This window comes from Geotrypetes seraphini, chromosome 3 (genome assembly GCF_902459505.1).
Source record: "Geotrypetes seraphini chromosome 3, aGeoSer1.1, whole genome shotgun sequence".
Taxonomy (NCBI): Eukaryota; Metazoa; Chordata; class Amphibia; order Gymnophiona; family Dermophiidae; genus Geotrypetes; species Geotrypetes seraphini.
In genome coordinates, this window is record NC_047086.1 from 16755854 (window position 1) to 16779249 (window position 23396).

A 23396-nucleotide genomic window follows, 5' to 3' on the forward strand; every position below is an offset into this window, starting at 1 on the left:
AGGCAGCTGCCAAGACCAGCGTCCTATACGGAATCAGGCCCATAGGGCTCTTGTGGCATTCCTGCGCTAAGCACTTAGGGCCAGGTTCTATATATGGAACCTAACTCGATAGGAGTCTATCAAACGGCATCGACTACATGTCAATCAAAGTTAGGCACCATTTGTAGAATCACGTCTAGCAGTGCCTAAAATGATTTAGGCGCCAGAATATTAAGCCAGGGTTTCCTTGGCTACTGGTGCCTAAGTCAATCCATGCCCGCCCCCTAACTAAACTAAACTAAACTAAGCCTTAGGTTTATATACCGCATCTTCTCCACTGAAGTGGAGCTCGACACGGTTTACAGAGTTTAAAAAATATGGAAAGAGAGAAGAGAAAGAGTTTACAAAGCATAAAAAGAGGGGAAGTAATCAGGAGAAGAGATTATTATATGCTAGAGAAGAGCCAGGTTTTCAGTTGTTTTCGGAATAGTTGGAGGGAGTCCAGGTTCCGCAGCGGGACAGTGAGGTCGTTCCAGAGGCCGGTGATTATGGAGAGGAGGGATCTACCCAGTTTACCTGCGTAGAGGATGCCGTGTAGAGAAGGGAAGGATAGTTTATGTCTGTGGGCAGATCTGGTGGTAGTTGGTGTCGGGGCGAGGAACGATAGAGGGATTAGGGGCGGAAGGATGCCGTGAATGATCTTAAAAGCCAGGCAGGAGCATTTGAAATGAATTCTGGAAAGTACTGGGAGCCAGTGAAGATTGGTAAGTAGAGGGGAGACGTGGTCATATTTGCGTTTAGCAAAAATCAGCTTAGCCGCAGTGTTCTGGATAAGCTGGAGTCTGCGAAGACTTTTTTTCGTTAGGCCTAAGTAGATGGCGTTACAATAATCGAGTTTGGATAGGATGATGGATTGTACAAGGACGGTGAAATGCTTTTGGTGAAAATAGGATCTAACTTTCCTCAGCATGTGGAGGCTGAAAAAACAAGATTTTGCCAGGGAATTCAGGTGATCGTTGAGGGAAAGGGAGGAGTCGATAGTGATGCCAAGGACCTTGCTTGAGAACTCAAGGTGTAGAGCAGGGCTTGTGGGTAGGGTGAAGAGGGCGGGCAGGTGAGCTAATTTTGGGCCGAGCCAGAGTAATTTTGTTTTTGATTCATTTAATTTCATCTGTACTGAGAGGGACCAGGCATTAAGTGTCATTATGCATGATGTGATGTTCTCTTGGAGGTTTCTAAGGTTTGGATCTGTTTCGAGGAGGATGAGGATATCGTCTGCATATGTGTAAATTGTTTCAAGGGGGTATAGTTTAAGGAGTTTCAGGGAGGTCATATATATGTTGAAGAGAATAGGGGATAGGGGAGAGCCCTGTGGAACACCACAGGATGGTGTCCATGAAGCGGATTTGGAGCCGTTTGTGTTGACATTGTAGGAACGATTGCGAAGGAAGTTTGAGAACCACTTTAGGACAGAAGAGTCTATCCCAATCTCGGAAAGTTGGCAGATTAGTATGTCGTGATGCACGACGTCGAAAGCCGCGGAGAGATCAAACTGTAGGAGAACAGCAAATTTGTTTTGGGCGTGTAGTTGTTGCACCTTTGAGATAAGGGAAACTAGGAGGGACTCGGTGCTGAAATTGGGCCTAAATCCGTATTGGTAGTGTTGGAGAATGGAGAATCTCTCTAGGTAAGAGGAGAGCTGGGTGGCGACTATGGTCTCTAGAAGTTTTGTTAAAAGAGGGATGTTTGCTATGGGGCGATAGTTCGATGGTGAGGAAGGGTCAAGATCGGGTTTTTTCAGAAGAGGGGATAAGGCAATATGTCCCATTTCGGTGGAGAACAGGCCCGATAGTAAGACTTTGTTTATGAGGTTAGTAAGGGAAGAGATGGCCTGTGTAGGGATTTTTTCGTAAAGGTAGGATGGGAAGGGATCTAGGATGCACTTGCAGGATTTAAGTTTGAGGCAAAGTTTAGAGATCTGGGTCTCGGATACAAGTTCACTTTAGGTGCCTCGGTGTAGACACCCACTGCGTAACGTGAAGAGGGAGGCCCCTCCCAGCTAATTATTTTTATAAAATTGTTCTTAATGGTGCTTTCATTTAGCAGAGCTGATTAAGCCAATTAAAAAAAAAATTTAAGGGGACCTTTTACTAAGGCACATTAGCGGGCTCTAATAGATTTAGTTGTGCTAACGATTAGCGCGTGCTAAATGCTACATATACAGTGTTCCCCCAGTCGTTCGCGGTGGACGGTTCGCGTCCCGGTCATTCGCGGTATTTTCTGACTGTGAACCGCCGACAAGGAGAGGTGAATGGAAACCTGTAAAGACGTTCCAGGCCGTTCTTCAAATTTGCTGTGGCGGCTTTTATTTCGTTCAGTCACCTACCGCGCCAGTTTGCGTTTCCCGACGAGAGGAGGGGCAGGGGTGGGGCGTCACTTCCACCCTGGGCATCAGTCTTTTTTTTTTTTTTTTTAAGGGCTGCTTTTGTGTCCTTTTCCTGTGCCTCCTTCGCTCTCGCCGGCTAACAGGATCGAACGCTTGATTGATAGGTCGACGGACAAAGAGACTGGGAAAGATAAGGGGGTGGAGGCAACAGGGGGCGACCAATGGGAGTGAGGCGGGAGGGCTGGTTTTAGCGTCTTGTTGACGGTTTGGCAGTGCTCGTGCGAGATGGAGGGTGCGCCGCGGGTCGTGCTGGTATTGGTAGTCCTTTGCGGCGTGCTCCGCTCAGAGCGCCTTGATGCGAAGGGCACAAAGTGTTCCCCCGGTCGTTCGCGATCGGATAAGGCCTTCTCCCGCTGCCCTCTTCAGGCTCCCCCATGAAAAAACCATATTCGCACTGGAACGGAACCCCCGCGAATACCAGAGGACTACTATAATATAATGGGCACGTTAACATATAGCGCGTGCTAATCGTTAACGTACGCTAAATCAATTAGCATGTACTAAATCGGTTAGCGCGCCTTAGTAAAAGGACCCCCTAGATCATCAGGTGCCTTTTAAAGAAGAGGGCTTTAAGTGCACATCAATGAAGTTGCACTGTTTTGCGCCATCCACCCCCCTGACCCCGCCCCCTCAAAAAGTTAAAAATATTTTTTTCAGCGCACAGTTAGCGCACGTTAATTGGACAGTTATCTCGGGAAACCTGAGTGCCTCCGGCAATAGGTCATTTTAAACTGCATTATAAGGGCATCATGGTAAAAAGACTCCTTAGTGAATCAAAGATATTTAACTTAGGGCCCCTTTTACAAAGCCGTGGTGGCCATGCTGCCTTGGTGTAGGCGCCAAAGCCCATTCAATTCCTATGGACTTTGGTGAATTTACTGCACCAGCATCGATACCAACCAAAAAGGGGCCCTTATTGCCTTGAGGGCCACCCTGTCATATCTCATGCGCCATTTTGCCAGTAAATACTTCTGCACGCCCTTAAAGGGACCCAATATCAAAATGGCCCCATGATTCCCCCTCCTTTTACCTAAACGACCAGCAACGTATGCCTCGGCGTTGTAACCCTGCTGTCTTAGCTCCAGTTCCAAGTTTCCAAGTTTATTTACATTTTAACATACCGACCATCATCAAGTATCTGACCGGTTTACAAAGCTAAAAACATTAAAATCAATTTAAGAGTGGGGGTAAAAAGAAAAGGTTGGCCATAGAATAGACAAATACGTTGACGGACGCAAGTTTGAGGGAGAGGGGGAAAGGAAAGTATGTAATTACATCATTAAATAAAATAAAAATAGATGAGGGGACGAGGGGAGAGGAAAAGACACCAGGAGAGAGGCTTGCTTCTTTATAGCGTTTATAGTCATGCGCAACCTGCGAAAAATAAGAAAATTCTTCGACAAAGAGCAATATAGGCTCATAGTCTAATCCCTAGTCCTAGGACTTTTGTACTACTGCAACATCCTCTACCTGCCGTGCTCCGCAAACATGATAAAACAATTACAGCCAGTACAAAACACAGCCCTCAGATTGATCTATTCACTAAGCAAATATGACCACATCACCACCGGATACCTAGACTCACACTGGCTACCTATACAAGCGCGAATACTATTCAAATTCTACTGTCTTTTATTCAAAGTAATGAATGGCACCACCCCCACCTATCTAATCAATCGCCTAAACCGGAACAAATCAACCGGACAAAGGAGAACCCCCCAATCAAAGGTACACAGCGCAAGAAGGTGTACGACAAACCTTCTAGCGACGCAAGCAGCGAAACTTGACCACCTCCTCTCCAACATGCTGACAACAACGACCGACTTCAAATCATTTCGAAAAGAAATCAAAAGCCTGTTATTCAAAAAATTTATCAAGAAATCATCTCCATGACTATCCCCACTCTTGTAAATTTCCCATCAAAGTCTCAATCACTCTTGTAAATTTCCCTTCAGTCTCAACCACTCTTGTAAATTTCCCATCAAAGTCTCAACCATGTAAACAGCACCCTAATTTGTAATTTTCCTGGAAATGGCCAGTTATCTTCTTTTTGTAATACGCCTAGAACTGCATGGTATTGGCGGAATAAAAGCCACTAATGTAATATATTGTCAAACGCTATGGTATGTGTCTTGGAATAAGAAGGTTTTTTGTTTAGTTTTGAATTTTTTAGGATAATTTTCTTGGCGAAGATGAGATGGCATGGCATTCCATAAGGTTGGGGCTCTAACAGAGAAATTAGTGTTTCTAGTGCAATAAAGTTCCTTGATTGGGGGAGACAGTCAATAAGTTCTGGTCATCTGATCTGAGGGTCTGTGGAGAAGAGTAAGGAATGCTAAGTTTATCAAGAAAAGCTGGCAAACGCGCATGTTTGGTTTTAAAAGCCAGGATTTACTCTCTTCAAAAACTATGATGAATCTTAATCTTATGCTCAGAAACCAATCAGGTCATAAATTTCACCAGTAGCTGAGCATTCATTACACCTTTTATGAGTCTATGAGCCTCAACCCCACCACTCCACCGCATCAAAAGACTTTCATCGTGGCAAGCTTTACGTGGTCACTTCATCATCGGCTCTTCTTCTTTGTTTATTAATCTTAAAAGTGCATTGTGCTATTGCTACAACTCCCTTGTGAAAGTGCTTAGTGCTTAATTTCATTCAATATAATTGTGATTCACTTCATCCGATCGTTATTCTTTATAAAATTTTTAAATCTGTAAATCTACAAATATTAGACTAAAAATATTGTTCAGGTGGATCGACTCTGGGGGTTTTGGGTAGACCCTTGAAAAAGCAAACAGGCGAAACATGTCGCGTCCATCCTTCCCAAACCGAAAAAACTGATTATGCTAAACATGCTATGAAGAGAAACGAAAGCTAAGTTCTTGAGTATATTTATAGATTTAAAAATTTTATAAAGTATAATGATCGGATGAAGTGAATCGCAATTATATTGAATGAAATTAAGCACTAAGCACTTTCACAAGGGAGTTGTAGCAATGATCAGCGTTTCGGCCACCGGACCTGATTTTGCGGCAAAGTGGGCTTATCGTAGCTTTAAGACTTGTGGTTACTTCCATTCCATTTTGGCTACAGCCTTTGAACCTATAATTTTGACTTAACACATTTTCATAGCACACTTTGCGAGATGATGGTGTGCGGCTGAATCTACTGGAGGTTCCGCCTTGGAAATCATCTGAGCAATTGCGTTGGTTTATTTAAATCAGCTCTTTTGAGCTCATAATCCCACACTGAGGGCTTCCTTACAAATGATAAACTATTAAATATTGTGCTTGGGTTCTGGGTTTAGCCCTTGTTCTGTCATTCCATAGGGGGATCATGGGGTCATTTTGACATTGCGTCTCTTTAAGGGCATGCAGAAGTATTTACAGGCAAAATGGTGCCTGGAACGCGCTCCCAAGGGAGATAGTGGAGAGGAAAATGGTGACAGAGTTTTTTAAAAAAAAAAAAAGCCTGGGATGAACACAGAGGATCTCGAATCAGAAACAATTGAGGCCAGTACTGGGCAGACTTGCACGGTCTATGTCCACATATGGCCGTTTGGCTGAGGATGGGCTGGGGAGGGCTTCAATGGCGCGGATGGTTTAGATGGGCTGGAGTGAGCTTTGACGGAGACTTCAGTAGATGGAGCCTAAGCAAAGTACCGGATAGAGATTTGGGTTCTGGCCCAGCAATAGCTAAGAAGAAGAAGAAAAAATGAAATTGAATCAGGTTGGGCAGACTGGATGGACCATTCGGGTCTTTATCTGCCGTCATCTACTCTGTTACTATGTTATCTATAATTTTGTAGCTTAAAGAGACCCAAGACACAAACATTTTAGGAGATGCTTTTACCTAAAAAAACTGTGATACAAAATTTTGGTTTAATCTTCAGTACAGATTTCTTTTTAAAGGAAAAAAAAAAAAATCAAACGTCAATAAGTTCTTATAAAGCACTTCAGCTATTTAAATTAGATATGAAAAACTCTCAAGGTGACAAGAGGAAAGTTCTTTCTGTCCCCATACTTTGTAATATTTATGAATTAAGCTTGTGCTGTTCATCTCGTGATCGACAGCCTGACACAATGCCAGAAGCTTGAAGGTTTATGAAAAATGAAAAATGTATAAACCAGCTCAGTGATAGCACCACCTCCCGCCTCCAGTAGACAAGGGCTACTTCTTGTATTAAGAAATTCTTCACTGAAGTATCAGGCAAGAACTACTTAGAAGGTCTTGCTCTTATATACATTACAGAAAGTTACTGAAATCAGTCTTTTTTTGTACAATTTTTAGAGAGAATTGAATTGATTGGTGTTTACTCTGTCGTTTCACTGGGAATGTCCAGTTTTCTATTTTTGTGAACCGCATCGATCCGCTGTCTCCCCCCCCCCCCCCCCCCCTTGCAAAACTGGTACACAGATAAGGTTCAAATGTGATCTAAATAAAATGAATTAATGTTTCACTAAAATTGAGATTTCTATAGTGCTGTTTCAATAAATTACTCAATAGCATTTTTGTGTTAACCTGGGGTTTAGTTTAATGGAACCGTTACCAAGTTTTCTAGTTGTTTTTATTTTTTTTTAAACAACCATTATAACCTCCCTATTTGTTTTTCCCTTTTATGTTTCTTCTTCTCTTCTATCAAAAATTGTAACTATTCCCCCTCTTAACCACACATGTCTTGTATGTTTTACCCACAAAATTATTTTTAACTTATGTTTACACTCAGTTTTTAAGTGTGTTAAATTTTAACTAACAACAAATTTGTTTTTATGTCACCATTAATATTGTGCTTGTTTCATTTATTAATATATGTTAATATTATTGTACATCGCCTAGCAATTTAAATAGGCGATTCATCAAGAATAAATAAACTTGAAACTTGAAACTTGAACAATCTGAAATGAATTAAAAAAAAAAAATTATCAGCACAAATTAAGTTGTGCGTGCATTTTGACCTCGCAGCCAACTTTGCATATACAATTTTAGTCTCCATATATACAGTAGAATCTGGGGGATTAGGTTTCACATGTGCATCTATTTGTCAGAGGAGCTGTCCAGACCTTGGTGCTGAACTGCTCAAAAGATCCAAAAATATCTACACGTCTCCCTCCGTATTCGCGGTTTCAGTATTCACGGTTTTTAGCTTGCTGGCTCCTCCCCCAAAATTACATCAGCTTGCATAGAGAAATCGCTGATTCCAAGCGTTTACAGAGAAAATCGCCGATTCCCAGCCCTTTCTTCACTGTGTTTTGCCTCTCCTTCAGGAACAGGCCAGGTCTCCCATCATGTCATTCGCGGTTTCACCATATTCTTGATAGTTTTTAATAGAAAACAGTGAATAACATATGAAAAAGTTACTTGCGGTTTTTCTGTATTTGTGGTTCTGTTAATCCCCTATCACCGCAAATACGAAGAGGGAGACGTGTATTCATCCACCAGCTCAAGCTACAACATCCACTCAACACTGGAAATAAAACCCAACTGACAAAATCTTTCACACATTCAAACTTCTACACACATCATCATTCAAACACATTCACGCATATATGTGTGGCTTAAGGAACCTACTTATATTCTAAAAACCATCCCAAAGTTTCCAACTATAGTAATTAATTCAAGAAAACACCTGTCCCAGAAACAGTATGCTTACTCCTGTTTTCTCTCTCTGCTTCTCTCCCTCGTACACTGGCTCGAGGGGAGGAGTTACAGTTTACAGCTGACCCCCCTCCCATGCTGTTGGGCCCAGGAGCCAATGAAAAAACTCTATTTTTGCGCCTCTCCCAGGCTAGAGCAGAGAGGAATTAACTCTTTCCATGCCTTATTCTAGATCCTTATTGCAGCCTCTGAGCATGTACACACTTAGGCCCGGATTCTATAAATGGTGTCCTGATTGTAGGCGGCCAACTGCTGCCTAACCAGCCAATCTGGACGCACGTTTCCTCAAAAATACCTCCCAAGGCAGGCTGCCTACATTGGAGGCACCTCTGGGAGCCTAGGGAGGCATGCAAGCCCGCCTAAGCTCTCCTAAGGCTAGGCGTGGGTGTGGTTTGTCTCAGAAATAGCCTTAGGCAGACCTAGGTGGCCATATGTATGCATATCCCTATGGCCTACATTGTAAGTAGATGTGGCCACTGAGCTTATCGCAGCAAGGGATCTCCATGCCACAATAAGTTTAGCGGCCACAGCCACCCGTTCCCCCCCCTAACGATCACGGTAGGGGGGATACCCAGTCCCTCCTACCTATCATCCCCTGAACGATCGCGGCAGGAGGGATGCCCAGTCCCTCCTACCTGGCAACCCCCATAGATCATGCAGCAGGAGGGATGCCCAGAAACCATGCTAGAAACCTTCCTCCCTGTAGATCGCATGGCAGGTTGGATGTCCAATCCCTTCTGTTGGAGTCCCTACCGCCCCATACATCACTGGCAGGAGGGATGCTGAATCCCTTCTGCTCTATCCCCCTCCCCCACCCCGTAGATCATGCGGCAGGAGGGATGCCCAATCCTTCCTGCCGGAACCCCCTGAAAGTTCGACCAATCCCCCCCAGGACCCCCCTCTACCAGGACCTCCCTAACCCCCCTAGACCCCTCCTCTAACCTCTGTCATTGGACGGATGGAAGGCTCCTGTCTGCATCTGACTGGGAGGCCCGCCTCTGCTGCAATGGCAGGCCTGCCCCTTCCCAGTACATCATGGGATGCACTGGGAGTGGCCTAAGATTCCTCTTGGCCAGATAAGCTCAGCGGCAACCCGATTCTCTAACTGGCATCTGTAACATGAACATCAGTTAGAGAATCGGGTTCCTTTAGGCGGGCTTAGGCGCAATTCTGTATAGGATGCCCATGTGCGAATCTCAAAGCCACTTAGTTGGCTTCTGAGACCAGGCGTCCTATACAGAATCCAGGCCTCACTATACACATACATATTATATTTTTCTGTGGCTATTTGGGCCACTAAACATTTTCAGGACCCTGGCTTTCCCCTTGCCAGGGTCCCAATACTTACTTTCCACTTTTGCAGCCACTCTGAGGCTTCCCTGACCTTGCTGGGGAAGAGTCCAACCCCCCTACTGTCTTGGGCATGCTCCTACACATTCCTGTGTGCCACAGGCAACTGCAAAAGCCATTGATGCTGGTCTAGACACATGCGGCTCACCTTACCTTGCTGGGACCTGTTTACGTCCCTGCCAGGGCCCCAGCAGGTCGCGGCCACTGGCTTCCATTCTTTGGGCCTTCCTTGAGCCCATTTTTGCTCTTCCCGGCCCTCTGCACAGGCCGGGTGCACTCCCGCACCTCTTTGGGCCTCCGGCCCTGCCTAGATATCTTTGGCACATGCACTTAATGTGCACTCGCCTTCCCCCTCCTGTGTCTTGGCAGCCAGTGCTTAAAATAAACATGCCGCAGCTGCCGAGAACACGCTGACCTGACATCGGGCCCTACCTCTTCATATCTCGCCTAACCTCAACAACGGCATTTCAATTATTTTTCCTGCCATCTTGACCTAAATTGATGACGATCTATTACAATGTGGACCCCCGTCTGCCTTTGCACTGGCCCCAGACTATTAAAAATCTAGAAAACACCACAGAAAATTGATGAAAAAATGATCTGGCCAAGAGACAGGCACAACAGTGAATTTAAATCTGGATCCATCAATTCCACGTCTCTCGGGCACAAATACAGAATTCAAAGTATGTGCTTTTTTCTATGTGTAAGCTCAAAAACTGAACTGACCCAAGAGAGGGCATATCATTAAGAAATGTAAATAGCATGAACATGGTATGAAATCAACATATGAATTAAAATAGTAAATAACGGCAGATAAAGATCCAAATGGTCCATCCAGTCTGCCCAACCATACATACTCCATAAATTAATCATTTAATCTAAATGGTCTTTTTTCTTAGATATTTCTGGGCCAGAAATCCAGAGCCCTGCCCTGCTTTGGTTCTAGCTACTGGAAAGTTCTTTTTATTATGTAAACTTACAACAAAAAGCATTACAATTCAAAGCATTACCAAGTCAAAGCAGATAATAGAAATCAGCCAATATCATACAAATTATACAAACATAACCTGACACTTCACTATCCCCCACACCAAACCTGTACATATGAAAACTAAATAGCTCCAAAACCTTTACACAAAGTGACTAGAAACCCTCCCCCCCCCCCACACACACACACACTGCAATAAATAAACAGAAATACAAAAACTCAAACACTCATCCATAGGCGTCAGGGAGGCCGAAGCAGCACCCCCTTCCACAGTAGACGCCACTGCTGTTCACTCCTTCTTTTACTCTTTGCTTCTGCAATTTGGCACACTGCCCGCATCACATCCATCGCCTCAGTGACATCTGGCAGTGTGCCATCCAAATGAAATACTTCAGTATGGACAAATAATAAAAAAAGTTTCACCATACACCCTCTTCCCCCCACCACCCCCATAAACCCAATCCGCATAACTCAGACTTTCAAACAAACCCACCTGAAACACCTCAACTGAAAAGGGGCAAAAACACAAAAAATGTTCCATTGTCTCTAACACTCCCTGGCACTCCCCCCTTGGACACTCCCTGTCAGTCACAGGTCTACACTTTAGATTCGCCCGGACATACATCTTGCCATGCAGTGCCAGCCATGCCACATCGAAGTACTTAGGGGGCAGGCGTGGCATCGCCACATAACGGAGTGCCTGCTGTTGACGTATCCCCAGGCAATCCTTCAGCAGAGGTTCCACCGCATAACACTGGTGCAGCACTCTTTCCGTCCATTTCTTCCTCCCCTCCACCACTTCATCCACCGTTACCCTCCAACTCCTAACTAAACGGGCCATGTCCGCCTGACCAGGCACCCCTGCCAAAACCCCCACCACCCGCTTCTTCCCTATTTCCACTCCCCCCAACCAGTCTTTCCAAAACACTGTACCCCACGTCTGAACACTTTCTACCCATGCCACCCTTTCCTGCTGTCCCCTCACCAACCCCCCAAATGGAACTGGAGGAAGAGGGAGGAGAAAAAAAAGAATGGGGTTCACCATCCCCAAGCCCCCTTGTTCTTTTGCCAAATACGTTACCACCCTCTTTACTTGATTTAAGAGGTTGCCCTGCAAGACCCTTGGTGTACCTTCTCTCTCCCTGGCTCCGTTGCTGAGAAAGGAACCCCTCTTCCGGGAGCCCCGGGGTCTGGCTTTCCTGGCCTTCTCCAGCCTGAAGGCCCAGGCTTCTCCTCATCAGGTTCCAGCTTGTTCTCCATAGCAAGCCCTCCTGCCTGGGACTGCCCCTAGGAAGGGACCCCAGGCTACACCACACTGCCTGGGGCCCAGAGTTGGGCCCAGCTCCCACCTTCCACAGGCCTCTGGTTCTCAGTTGCAGCTCTCTCTCCAGCTCCTCCCACAACCACAGTCACACACAGACTAGAGTCTCCGTCGAAGCTTACTCCAGCCCATCTTAACCATCCCAGCCATCGAAGCCCTCCCCAGTCCGTCCCCAACTGAATGTCCACAGACCGTGCAAGTCTGCCCAGTACTGGCCTTAGTTCCTTCAATATATGCCCATTATTTTCTGATTAGAGATCCTCTGTGTTCATCCCATGCTTGTTTGAACTCTGTCATCGTTTTTCTTCTCCACCACCTCCCGCGGGAGCGCATTCCACGCACTTTTCTAGCATACTGTGAAATAGCCACATTCCAGGTACCTAAAAGTTCTATCAGATCTAAAAGATCAATTTCTTCCTCAGGTGGTTAGGGGACAATTAAAAATACACATTCCGAAATCTCTGAAAGACCACCAAGGATTCACATCCATTCTTCCAACTCTCTTTCAAATGAGTTTAGGAGGGGATTGATTCCCCCCCTCTCCTCCCCACACACCCCTCAGCCATAAGCTTTACGTTTAGGAGTAAGGCTACTAAAATGGTGTGTGGTCTTCGTGATAAAGCGTATAGGGATAGGCTTAAAGATCTCAATCTGTATACTTTGGAGGAAAGGCAGGAGAGGGAGATATGATAGAGACATTTAAATACCTACATAATGTAAATGTGCATGAGTCGAGTCTCTGCAATGAGAGGGCATAGGATGAAGATAAGAGGTGATAGGCTCCGGAGTAATCTGAGGAAATAATTTTTTACGGAAAAGGCGGTAGATACATGGAACAGTCTCCCAGAAGAGGTGGTGGAGATAGAGACTGTCTGAATTCAAGAGGATCTCTCGGAGAGAGAAAGAGATAATGGTTACTGTGGATGGGCAGCTCTATGACCTCACAATGCAGGTGTAAAGAGCATTAGCCAATAGGAAAAGGAGATGCAAATGTTAAGAGCCTCAGCCAATAGGGAGAGGAGGAGACAGTGGACGCTGCAGATGGGCCATTTGGCCTTTATCTGCTGTTATGTTTCTGTTTCTAATATGATCTGATCAATCACTCAGGCAGTGCCCTCTCGGCACCTAACTTACCCCCCCCCCCCCCTTTCATCAAGCTATACCAGAGATTTTTAGCACAGGCCAGCGAAGTAAGTGCTCCAATACTCATAGCAATTCTATTAGCTTCGGAGCATTTACCGTGCCGGCACGCGCTAAAATCTTCTGGCGCAGCTTGATAAAAAGGGCTCTTCAGTTGAAAATATCATTTTAAAAAATATATTAAAAGACAAAAATGGCACATCAACATATTGTTATTCACTTGAGGAGGAATGAGCTTTGTGGTACAAAAGGGGGTTGATTTCATTCAGCAGATGAAACAAGATTTACTTTCAATGGTGCGTCATTTTCCTGGCACGCGGTGGGTTTAGTCTTGTGTCATTCCCTGATTGGTGTGGAGGGATGCTGGGGTGGATCCCGGTGCTATGCACTATTTTAAATACGAGGGGGTGTTGAAAGGTTCTCAGACCAACCACGCAACTTCCTAAATTCTGAGCTTTATTTTGCCACTATAGCTGAAAAAAGTGTTCTCTTATTCTGTTGTTCCAATTTGCAGAAACAAAATTCTGTGTTTTGACAATCGTTTCAGATCATTGATTGAACCATCTCCACATCATTCTCTTCTTGGTTGGGCTGAGAACTTTTCAACAACCCTCATAGCAACATTCCAGAGCTGAGATTGTGATGTCATAATGCCTCATTCCACCAATAAGATCCAACCTCATCAGTGATGTCACAATGGCTGGATTGTCCTATACTTGGCTCACTTTTACTACATACAAGAAGGTGCTGAAAGGTTCTCAGCCCAACCAACCAACTTTCTAAATTCTGAGCGTTATTTTGCCACTGTAGCTGAAAAAGAGTATCTTATTTCATTAAGTGTCAATTTGCAGAAATGAAATTCTATGTTTTTAACATTGTTTCACATCTTTGATTGAACCATATCCACGTCATTCTCTTGGTTGGGCTGAGAAATTTTCCGCACCCCCTCGTACCATGTCTAACTTAGAACACTGTTTCTAGACTAGCGCCCAATAAACATTTTTGGCACTCACATTTGGCTGCCTTTCTGAATCTATTCCTAAATGTTTATTATTATTATTATTCTGAATGTTTTCAAACAAACAGAAAAAAAAGCCAAAATGATTCCAAAACAGACTGAAACTTGTTGACCTAGATCCCTAAAAGGGGAGGGAGGTTGTCTAGGAGTTGATAAAGGAGGGCTTTTACAATTGGAGTCACCACCTGCCTTATTTCAGTTGCTCCCTTGGTAAATAAACAGCCTTGCTTCCGAGCCATCTTATAAGCAAAATTATTTAACCAACACAGTCAAATCTGGTTTCAGATCAATATATACCTAACTTTGATCTTTCATTAGATTAGGGAAGATCAATAGAGATATCCTGGGTCAATTAAACCTCTCTTAAGAAAGATATAGCGGCACTAGAAAAGGTTCAAAGAAAAGCGACCAAGATGATAAAGGGGATGGAACTCCTCTCGTATGAGGAAATACTAAAAAGGTTAGGGTTCTTCAGCCTGGAAAAGAGATGACTTAGTGGGGGGGAGATAGGATTGAAGTCTACAAAATCCTGAATGGTGTAGAATGAGTACAAAGTGGATCGATTTTTCACTCCGTCAAAAATTACAAAGACCAGGGGACACTCAATGAAGATACAGGGAAATACTTTTAAAACCAATTGGAGGAAATATTTTATTAGTTAAGCTCTGGAATGCGTTGTCAGAGGCTGTGGTAAAAGCAGATAGCGTAGCTGGTTTTAAGAAAGGTTTGGACAAATTCCTGGAGGAAAAGTCCATAGTCTGTTATTAAGACATGGGGGAAGCCTCCACTTGCTCTGGATCGGTAGAATGGAATGTTGCTACTCTTTAGGGTTCTAGAATGTTGTTACTCTCTGGGATTCCGGAATCTTGCTATTCATTGAGATTCTGTATGGAATGTTGCTACTCTTTGGGATTCTAGAATCTTGTTACTCTCTGGGATTCCGGAATCTTGTTATTCTTTGAGATTCTGTATGGAATGTTGCTACTCTTTGGGATTCTAGAATGTTGTTACTCTCTGGGATTCCGGAATCTTGCTATTCTTTGAGATTCTGTATGGAATGTTGCTACTCTTTGGGATTCTAGAATCTTGTTATTCTGGGATTTCAGAATCTTGCTATTCATTGGGATTCTAGAATCTTGTTACTCTCTGGGATTCCAGAATCTTGTTATTCTTTGAGATTCTGTATGGAATGTTGCTACTCTTTGGGATTCTAGAATCTTGTTACTCTCTGGGATTCCGGAATCTTGCTATTCTTTGAGATTCTGTATGGAATGTTGCTACTCTTTGGGATTCTAGAATGTTGTTACTCTCTGGGATTCCGGAATCTTGTTATTCTTTGAGATTCTGTATGGAATGTTGCTACTCTTTGGGATTCTAGAATGTTGTTACTCTCTGGGATTCTGGAATCTTGCTATTCTTTGAGATTCTGTATGGAATGTTGCTACTCTTTGGGATTCTAGAATCTTGTTACTCTGGGATTTCGGAATCTTGCTATTCATTGAGATTCTGTATGGAATGTTGCTACTCTTTGGGATTCTAGAATCTTGTTACTCTCTGGGATTCTGGAATCTTGCTATTCTTTGAGATTCTGTATGGAATGTTGCTACTCCTTAGGTTTTGGCCAGGTACTCGGGACCTGGATTGGCCACTGTGAGAACGGGTTACTGGTTTGATGGACCATTGGTCTGACCCAGTAAGGCTATTCGTATGTTCTCTCTATCCCTCTTTATTAATTAGAAATGTTTGGAGACTTTATCGTTTGTTTTCGTGACATATGCTGTTTTGATCTACTTACCGTTTCTTTTTCTATCTCTGCGTACGAGTCCTTTTGTCTCCCAGGTTGCACAATATAAAGCATTTGTGCGATCCCGTGGAATCATTCTGTTTGTACTACGAATACATGAGGAATTAGGGACCTATCCACCATATCTGTCTTCTCTAAGGAAAAGAAAGATACCAAACGCCGAGTCACAGGACAGAGATACTGTGCAGCTGCTTTTCTATTATTTAGGAAAATGGCAACACAGATTCATCAAAGATTTAAAAAAATCTCCTGTCACTGAGAAGGAGCAGAGCTTGTGTTGCAGCAAAGCAACCCTCCTCCCTCGTCAATTAAGTGTTCTCCTGAGATGGGGCCGGTTAAGCAGGAGCCATCTGCATTGGCACAGAAATTGGGTTGGATGCAGGAAAGTGAGTAAGCCTGTCTATGGTGGTATGATTAGAGTTATTATCCACCTTCGGCAGAATGGTGGGCGTTAAATCCAAAACAAACAAGATTTGATTAAGTATCTGACATTAGCACATATGTAACTGTGCAGTGTGGGGGTGTGGAAGGAAAGGGATTACAGTTGAAGATCCTGTTCCACTTGAGATTGCAGAAAGTTCTTGATTTTCTACTGTTTTCCTGCCGGGTTTTTTTTTTTTTTTTTTTTAAATCGATCTATGCAACAAAATTGTGTTTTAGGCTCCAAAGAACTCTATTACAGGAAAGACAGCTTTCAAAGGCTAACAAGGGTTTTACCTGTGCAAATCACTCATTTGAAGACTATTTTCTCTTGTAGAAATAAGCCCTGGAGTGACATAACCAGGCAACACAATTTAGGGTGTCAGGTCAAAAGCGCGCCGGGACAAAGGCGCGCCCGGACAATTGAGTGCAGCGCGGAGGCGCGCGCCGCTCTAAATTACTGTTTTTAGGGCTCCGACGGGGGGGGTGTGTGTGGGGGGAACCACCCCACTTTACTTAATAGAGATCTCGCCGCGTTGTGGAGGCGTTGTGGGGGGTTTGGGGGGTTGTAACTCCCCACATTTTACTGAAAACTTCACTTTTTCCCTGTTTTTAGGGAAAAAGTTAAGTTTACAGTAAAATGTGGAGGGTTACAACCCCCCAAATCCCCCATAACGCCGGCGCGATGTCTATTAAGTAAAGTGGGAGGGTTCCCCCCAAGCACCCCCATCGGAGCCCTAAAAACAGTAATTTAGAGCGGTGCGCGCTTCCGCGCTGCGCTCAATTGTCCAGGCGCGCCTTTGTCTTTCACGCCGTTGTCTATGAACCCAATTTAGGCACATCAATGCCGCATGCTGAGCTCATAAGGCTATATTCTGTAAATGGCCCCGCAGCTAAGGCGGGGCCGTGGCTAGAGCTGCAGCCTCAACACCCTGAGGTTGCGAGTTCAACTCCACGCTGCTCCTTGTAACCCTGGGCATGTCACTTAATCCTCCACTGCCCCAGGTACATTAGAGAGACTGTGGGACAGATAGGGAAAATGCGTAAAGTACCCTTACGTAAACCGCTTGAGTATTGCATTCAGTTTTGATCTCCTTATCTCAAAAAAAAGATATAGTGGTACCAGAAAAGGTTCAAAGAAGAGCGGCCAAGATGATAAAGAGAATGGAGCTTCCCTACCCCTGGGTTAGGGCTCTTCAGCTTGGAAAAGAGGGGAGATATGATTGAAGTCTGCAAAATCCTGAGTGGTGTAGAACGGGTAAAAGTGGATCGACTTTTTTTACTGCATCAAGATTTACAAAGACTAGGGGACACTCAATGAAGTTACAGAGTAATACTTTTAAACCCAATAGGAGGAAATATTTTTTTCCCCTCAAAGAATAGTTAAGCTCTTGAATGTGTTGCCAGAGGATGTGGTAAGAGCAGTTAATGTAGCTGGTTAAAAAAAAAAAAGGTTTAGATAAGTTCCTGGAGGAAAATTGCATAGTCTGCTGTTGAGGCAGACATGGGGGAATCCAGTTCTTATCGTGGATCTGTAGCATGGAATGCTGCTACTATTTGGGGTTTTATCAGGTACTTGTGACTGGATTGACCTCCGTGAAGAGGCAATAATGGGCTATATGGACCATTGGTCTGACTCAGTAAGGCTATTTCTTATGTTCTTATGGTTGTAAACCTACAAAAAGGCTGTATAAAAGTCTACCCCCCCCCTTTTTTTTTCCTAACTCATGCGAGAATGCTTGTGAGACATTATTAAACGAAAAGGTAAAAAAATTACTTAAAAAAATGACTAAAAAGGTAGGTGGGGGATGGGAATGTATTATTGTTTGCTATACTTAATTATCTATATTATTGAAATTAAATATGTTCTTCTATTAATTATGGGGAGGAGGGGGGAAGAAATGATTGTTTTTTTGAATTATTTGTGTGTATAAAGTGTGTTCGGTGTAGTGTTTATGTTTAAATTCATTGTATGGCACTGTTAACATTTGAAAATTAATAAAGATTTATAAAAATAAAAAGCTGCTCAATCTGATTTAAAAGCTCCTTCAGATCAGACTAGGATGCGTTATTACTGACATCTTTTGACTGGATCTGCAGATCTTGATTATGTGAATCTGTCTGGAACACTTGACTTCCATATAACGAAAAATATATTATCATTATTGACATTATCATCTTCATTTGAAGCAGGGCAGTCTAACTCACCACACGCATCTTCCTCTTTGTTATCATCTTGCTGGTCAATTACAAAGAAGGCTTTCACAAAGCTGGAATCATTGATATTGCTCTAAAGAACCATTTACCGCAGTAAACCGTGGTCACCGCAGTAAAGCTGCAGGAATGGAGACATTTGCAACTAGTTTACCGCAGGAATGGGGACAAGACCTTTCACCGCCCCGTGGGAGCAGTAAAAAGTCTTGCTCCTGTAGCAAAAAAAATTGCGCCTGTGTCAGACTCGGACATCTCCTTCCACAGCTCCTCTTGCGCCTATTTTACTTTCAGGAGCCAGACATGACACAATGAAGACAGAAGGAGCCCAAAACCAAAGCCTGAGACCAATGTGATTTGAAGAATAAAAATACCAGACAACAAAAGTAGAAAAAAAATTATTTTGTATTTTGTGATTAGAATATTTCAGATTTGAAATATGTATCCTGCTAGAGCTGGTATTAGACATAACTGGGGACTACAAAGCCCAGGCTGTGCTTCTTTAGCTTCCAGCTGGCTTAGGGCTCTCTCTCTGATCAGTGGGCAGTTGCCCTAGTTGCTCTCCCCTAACACTGAAGTATTTTGTTAGCTTGATTTTTCTATGTAGCATTCTGTAGTAATTTGGTTTGTTGTTTGCACAATAGTGGAGGAGATATTTGTGAAAGGGAGGGGAGTCAGGGGTTTTGTTGATCTTTGCTCTGTATTATTTGTGTTCATAAAATGACAATTGTACAGAATATTGTCTCTATATTTTAATAAAATAAGTTCAGTATAAAATCATAACTATTCGAGGCTTGTGCGAATAGGATCTGAGCTTGCAGGGCGGGGACAAGAACTGAGATCGTGGGGATGGGGCAGGGACAGGGATGAGCTCATGGGGAAGTGGCAGGAACAGTGATAATTTTTTTCCCCTTGTCATTCTCTAGTAGAGGTACATTTGAATATATAGGAGGCATATACAGACACATTTATAATGTATTTGAGAACGTAAGAACATCAAGCCCAGTAGCCCGTTCTCATGTTAGCCAATCTAGGCCCCTAGTACCTGGCCAAAACCCAGAGAAGCAGCATTCTATGCTACCAATCCAGGGCAAGCAGAGGCATATATTCGAGGCATAGGATTAGGGCAGGGGTGGGCAATTTCGGTCCTCAAGGGCCGGAATCCAGTTGGGTTTTCAGGATTTCCCCAATGAATATGCATTAAAAGCGGTGCATGCAAATAGATCTCATGCATATTCATTGGGGAATTCCTGAAAACCCGACTGGATTCCAGCCCTCAATACCGTAGTTGCCCACCCCTGGATTAGGGTGACCGTGGTATTGGTCAGCAAAACTGGAGTTGGAAAGATGTTAGTATAGTATGTTGCAATCAGTAGTCTTACGTGCTTATATGGAACAGTACCTCATATTCAGATGATCGGTTTCAGTTTTAGACCTCCATAGCTTGACGTTTTAGGTCTTAGGGTAGGTATGCACTGGTTTGAGAACAAACAGTGGGTTTTACCTCTTTTCGGAAGGGTAGCAGGCTGCCTATAGCTCGAATGCCCATGGGGAGCTGGTTCCACAGTTTTGTCATACTATGGGAGAAGGATAGTTTCTGAGAGGTTTCCAGTTGGAGTTGACGAACTGGAGGGCTTACATAGTCGGCGCTCCTGTTGCAATCTGAGTGGTCTGGTCAGGCGATAGGTAGCTGTGTTTTCATGTCTCGCACAGGTTTGATCATCCAACATTTCAACAATGGTTGTCACCTCCGTTCGGTAAAGAGGCAACAGAGGTCATCTTTTTTAAACCTTGCTTTAGTAAGCACGATTTTGCAACGCAGGCCACAACTAGACTGTGATTCAGGCAGTGGTCTCTGCAGCACTCACATTCCTGAACCTGACAAGGGAGGCTAGATTTAACCCTCTCTCATTCATTAATTATAAGGGATCTCTTTACTTGTTACCATTACAGAATTTTCTTTGCAAAAAGGACGAAACGTCCCTGACAATTAAATCCTCTTAACCTCAGCTGATTAAGAAACATTGTAAAAAAAAACAACAACAACAAAAAAAAACCCACTCATTTTCATCTGCAAGGGATGGTAAAGCAATTTATTTATTTGTAACCCTTTTATTCCACACTATCGGCAAGTTTCTAGGTGGATCACATTTAGGTACTCATGCGTTTTTCTCTTTCTGTCCCGACAGACTCCCACGCTAACATACCTGGGTCAACGGGGGATTAAGACCCAAATTCTGTAACCGACGCCTAAAGATAGGCACCTATTTCGGAGGCACCCATCTAGCTAGGCGCCTATCTAAATCGACTAATGATCTGAATCAAGCTTTTTAATTAGCAATAATCGAAACTTAGGCGCCTATCAAGAAAGAGCGATTCTGCAATAAGGCGCCTCTAAAAATTTAGGCGGCCTTCAAAAAAAATAGGCGCTATGCACGTTAGGTGTGGGTGTGGCTATATATTAGGCACCTTGTTGCAGAATCACTGCTCTTAAGCGTGCTTGAGCGCTCAGTCTATGGTATAGGTATCTGCTTTTAGTGCTAGCAGGAAGAAAAGGAGGCGGAGTAGCGTTATATGTTAAATATCATATTAAAGCCACACAATTGCAGGATCTGCAGGGCAAGGAGGAAGCACTCTGGATCAATTTGGGGGGAAGAGGGAATGGTGAATTTATTTACATTAATGTGATATACAGGCCTCCTTCCAGATGAAAGAAGTAGATAGAGATTTAATAGTAGACATTCAGAATATATGTAAAAAAGGGGAAGTCTTGCTAATAGGTGATTTTAACCTGCCGGATGTTGATTGGGTTATCCCTATTGCAGAGTCTCCTAGAAGTAGGAAGATCTTGGATTCTCTAAAAGGAAAAATGTTCCAGCAGTTGGTAATGGAACCCACGCGGGATGAGGATCATACTGGTCTTAGTGCTTACAAACAGGGAAAGTGTTTCTGATGTACACTGCATGGTACAGTTTAATATTAAACTCTGGAACGCATGGCCAGAGGTTGTGGTAAGAGCAGATAGTGTAGATGGTTTTAAGAAGGGTTTGGACAATTTCTTGGAGGAAAGTCCATAGTCTGTTATTGAGAAATACATGGGGGAAGACACTATCGACCTGGATCGATAGAATGGAATGTTATTACTCCTTGGGTTTTGGCCAGGTACTAGGTACCTGGATTGGCCACTGTAAGAACAGGTTACTGGGCTTGATGGAACATTGGTCTGACCCAGTAAGGCTATTCTTATGTGAGCCAAGTATGGGACAATTAAGCCATTATAACATCACTGATGAGGTTGGCTCTGAGGCATTATGACATCACAATCTCAGCTCTGGAATGTTGCTCTCATTGGGGTTCCGGAATCTTGCTATTCTTTGAGATGCTGGAATGTTGCTACTCCTTGGGTTTTGGCCAGGTACTAGTGACCTGGATTGGCCACTGTGAGAACAGGTTACTGGGCTTGATGGACCATTGGTCTAATCCAGTAAGGCTATTCTTATGTTCTTACGTGAGCCAAGTATAGGACAATCAAGCCATTGTGACATCACTGATAAGATTGGCTCTGAGGCACTGTGGAATGAAGCATTATGACATCACAATCTCAGCTCTGGAATGTTGCTCTCATTGGGGTTCCGAAATCTTGCTATTCTTTGAGATGCTGGAATGTTGCTACTCTTTGGGTTTTGGTCAGGTACTAGTGACCTGGATTGGCCACCGTGAGAACGGGCTACTGGGCTTGATGGACCATTGGTCTGACCCAGGGAGGCTATTCTTATGTTCTTATAGTAACTAATGAAAAACATTGGGTAATGTTATAACGTATTCATATCCTAGATGCTTGGATACTTTACACAACTTGGAATACTGCTTGGTTTATAAATAACACTAGAGTAGAACTGTAGATCAAGAGTTTTTTGAAAATTATTTCAAGTAAACCTCATATGGAGCACCTGAAGCTAGGCACGGAATAGGCATACACAGACAATGTAGGTATAAACAGTTGCTATGAAAAATTGCATCTGATTAGCACAAATTGCTCTAATTACCATGAAAAAAATAGCCATGATTGCTAATCAGATATGCATAATTAAGTTAGATGCTTTGACTACATTGAATCCCGAATGTGGGTAGGGTAATTTGGAGCACCTGGATGTAAATCTTAAATTTAAAAAAAACCATAATGGTTTCCAAATATAAGAACATACGGATAGGTGGCATAAACAGGAAATTTCCCTTGGCTAAGGCTTCACTGATTTCAGCTGATGAAGGCAGGGGATGGCTACGAGGAAAGAAGATAATTCATGAACTTGGGATGACTGAGGAGGGTTGAGTAGAGTGGTGGCCATGTTAGTCCACCGGAATGTAAAAAAAAAAAAAAAAGAGAAAGGTTAATCAATAAAAGCAATCAAAAAGTAAGGTGAGATCTTTTTATTGCAGAGAAGAGGGCTGGTTGTCAAAGATCTTGAACTTAGTGTGTGTTCAGCAAACTATTGCAAATCAGGGCAGAGCACCTGACTATTTTTATTTTAACAACAAACTGAGGAATAGATATCCTAATGCATGGTAGCATGTTAAACTCATTTATTTATTTGGTTTTATATCCCTGTGGAAGAGTAGGGGGTTTTCTTCTGCTATTTTGGCCATTCCACCTCCATATAGCAGGGACTGCTAGCCCAAGACTGAGCGGACTACATGTCCCAGACTGCACTTGGCTTTACAGCCCAGGGCTGAGCTACCTTAAGGTAACCCTGCTGAGTCAGAGAGCGGGATTCACCATGGAGGTGTTTATCTGCCACAGAGGAGAATCATTCATGGAGATCCCCGGTGGAAGGAAAAAAGTCTCTAGCTTTCCCCTAGACGTGGCTGTGGCAGAAGCCTGAGGAAGCTAACTCCACTTGAGCTAAGAAAGAGAGACCGTGTGAGGTGAAACAGCAGCTGACAGCTTGACTGAGGATATCTGGGCTGTATGTGTGGACCAGATTTGCAGTCTGTTATTGAGAAAGGCATGGGGGAAGCCACTGCTTGCCCTGGATCTGTAGAATGGAATGTTGATACTCTTT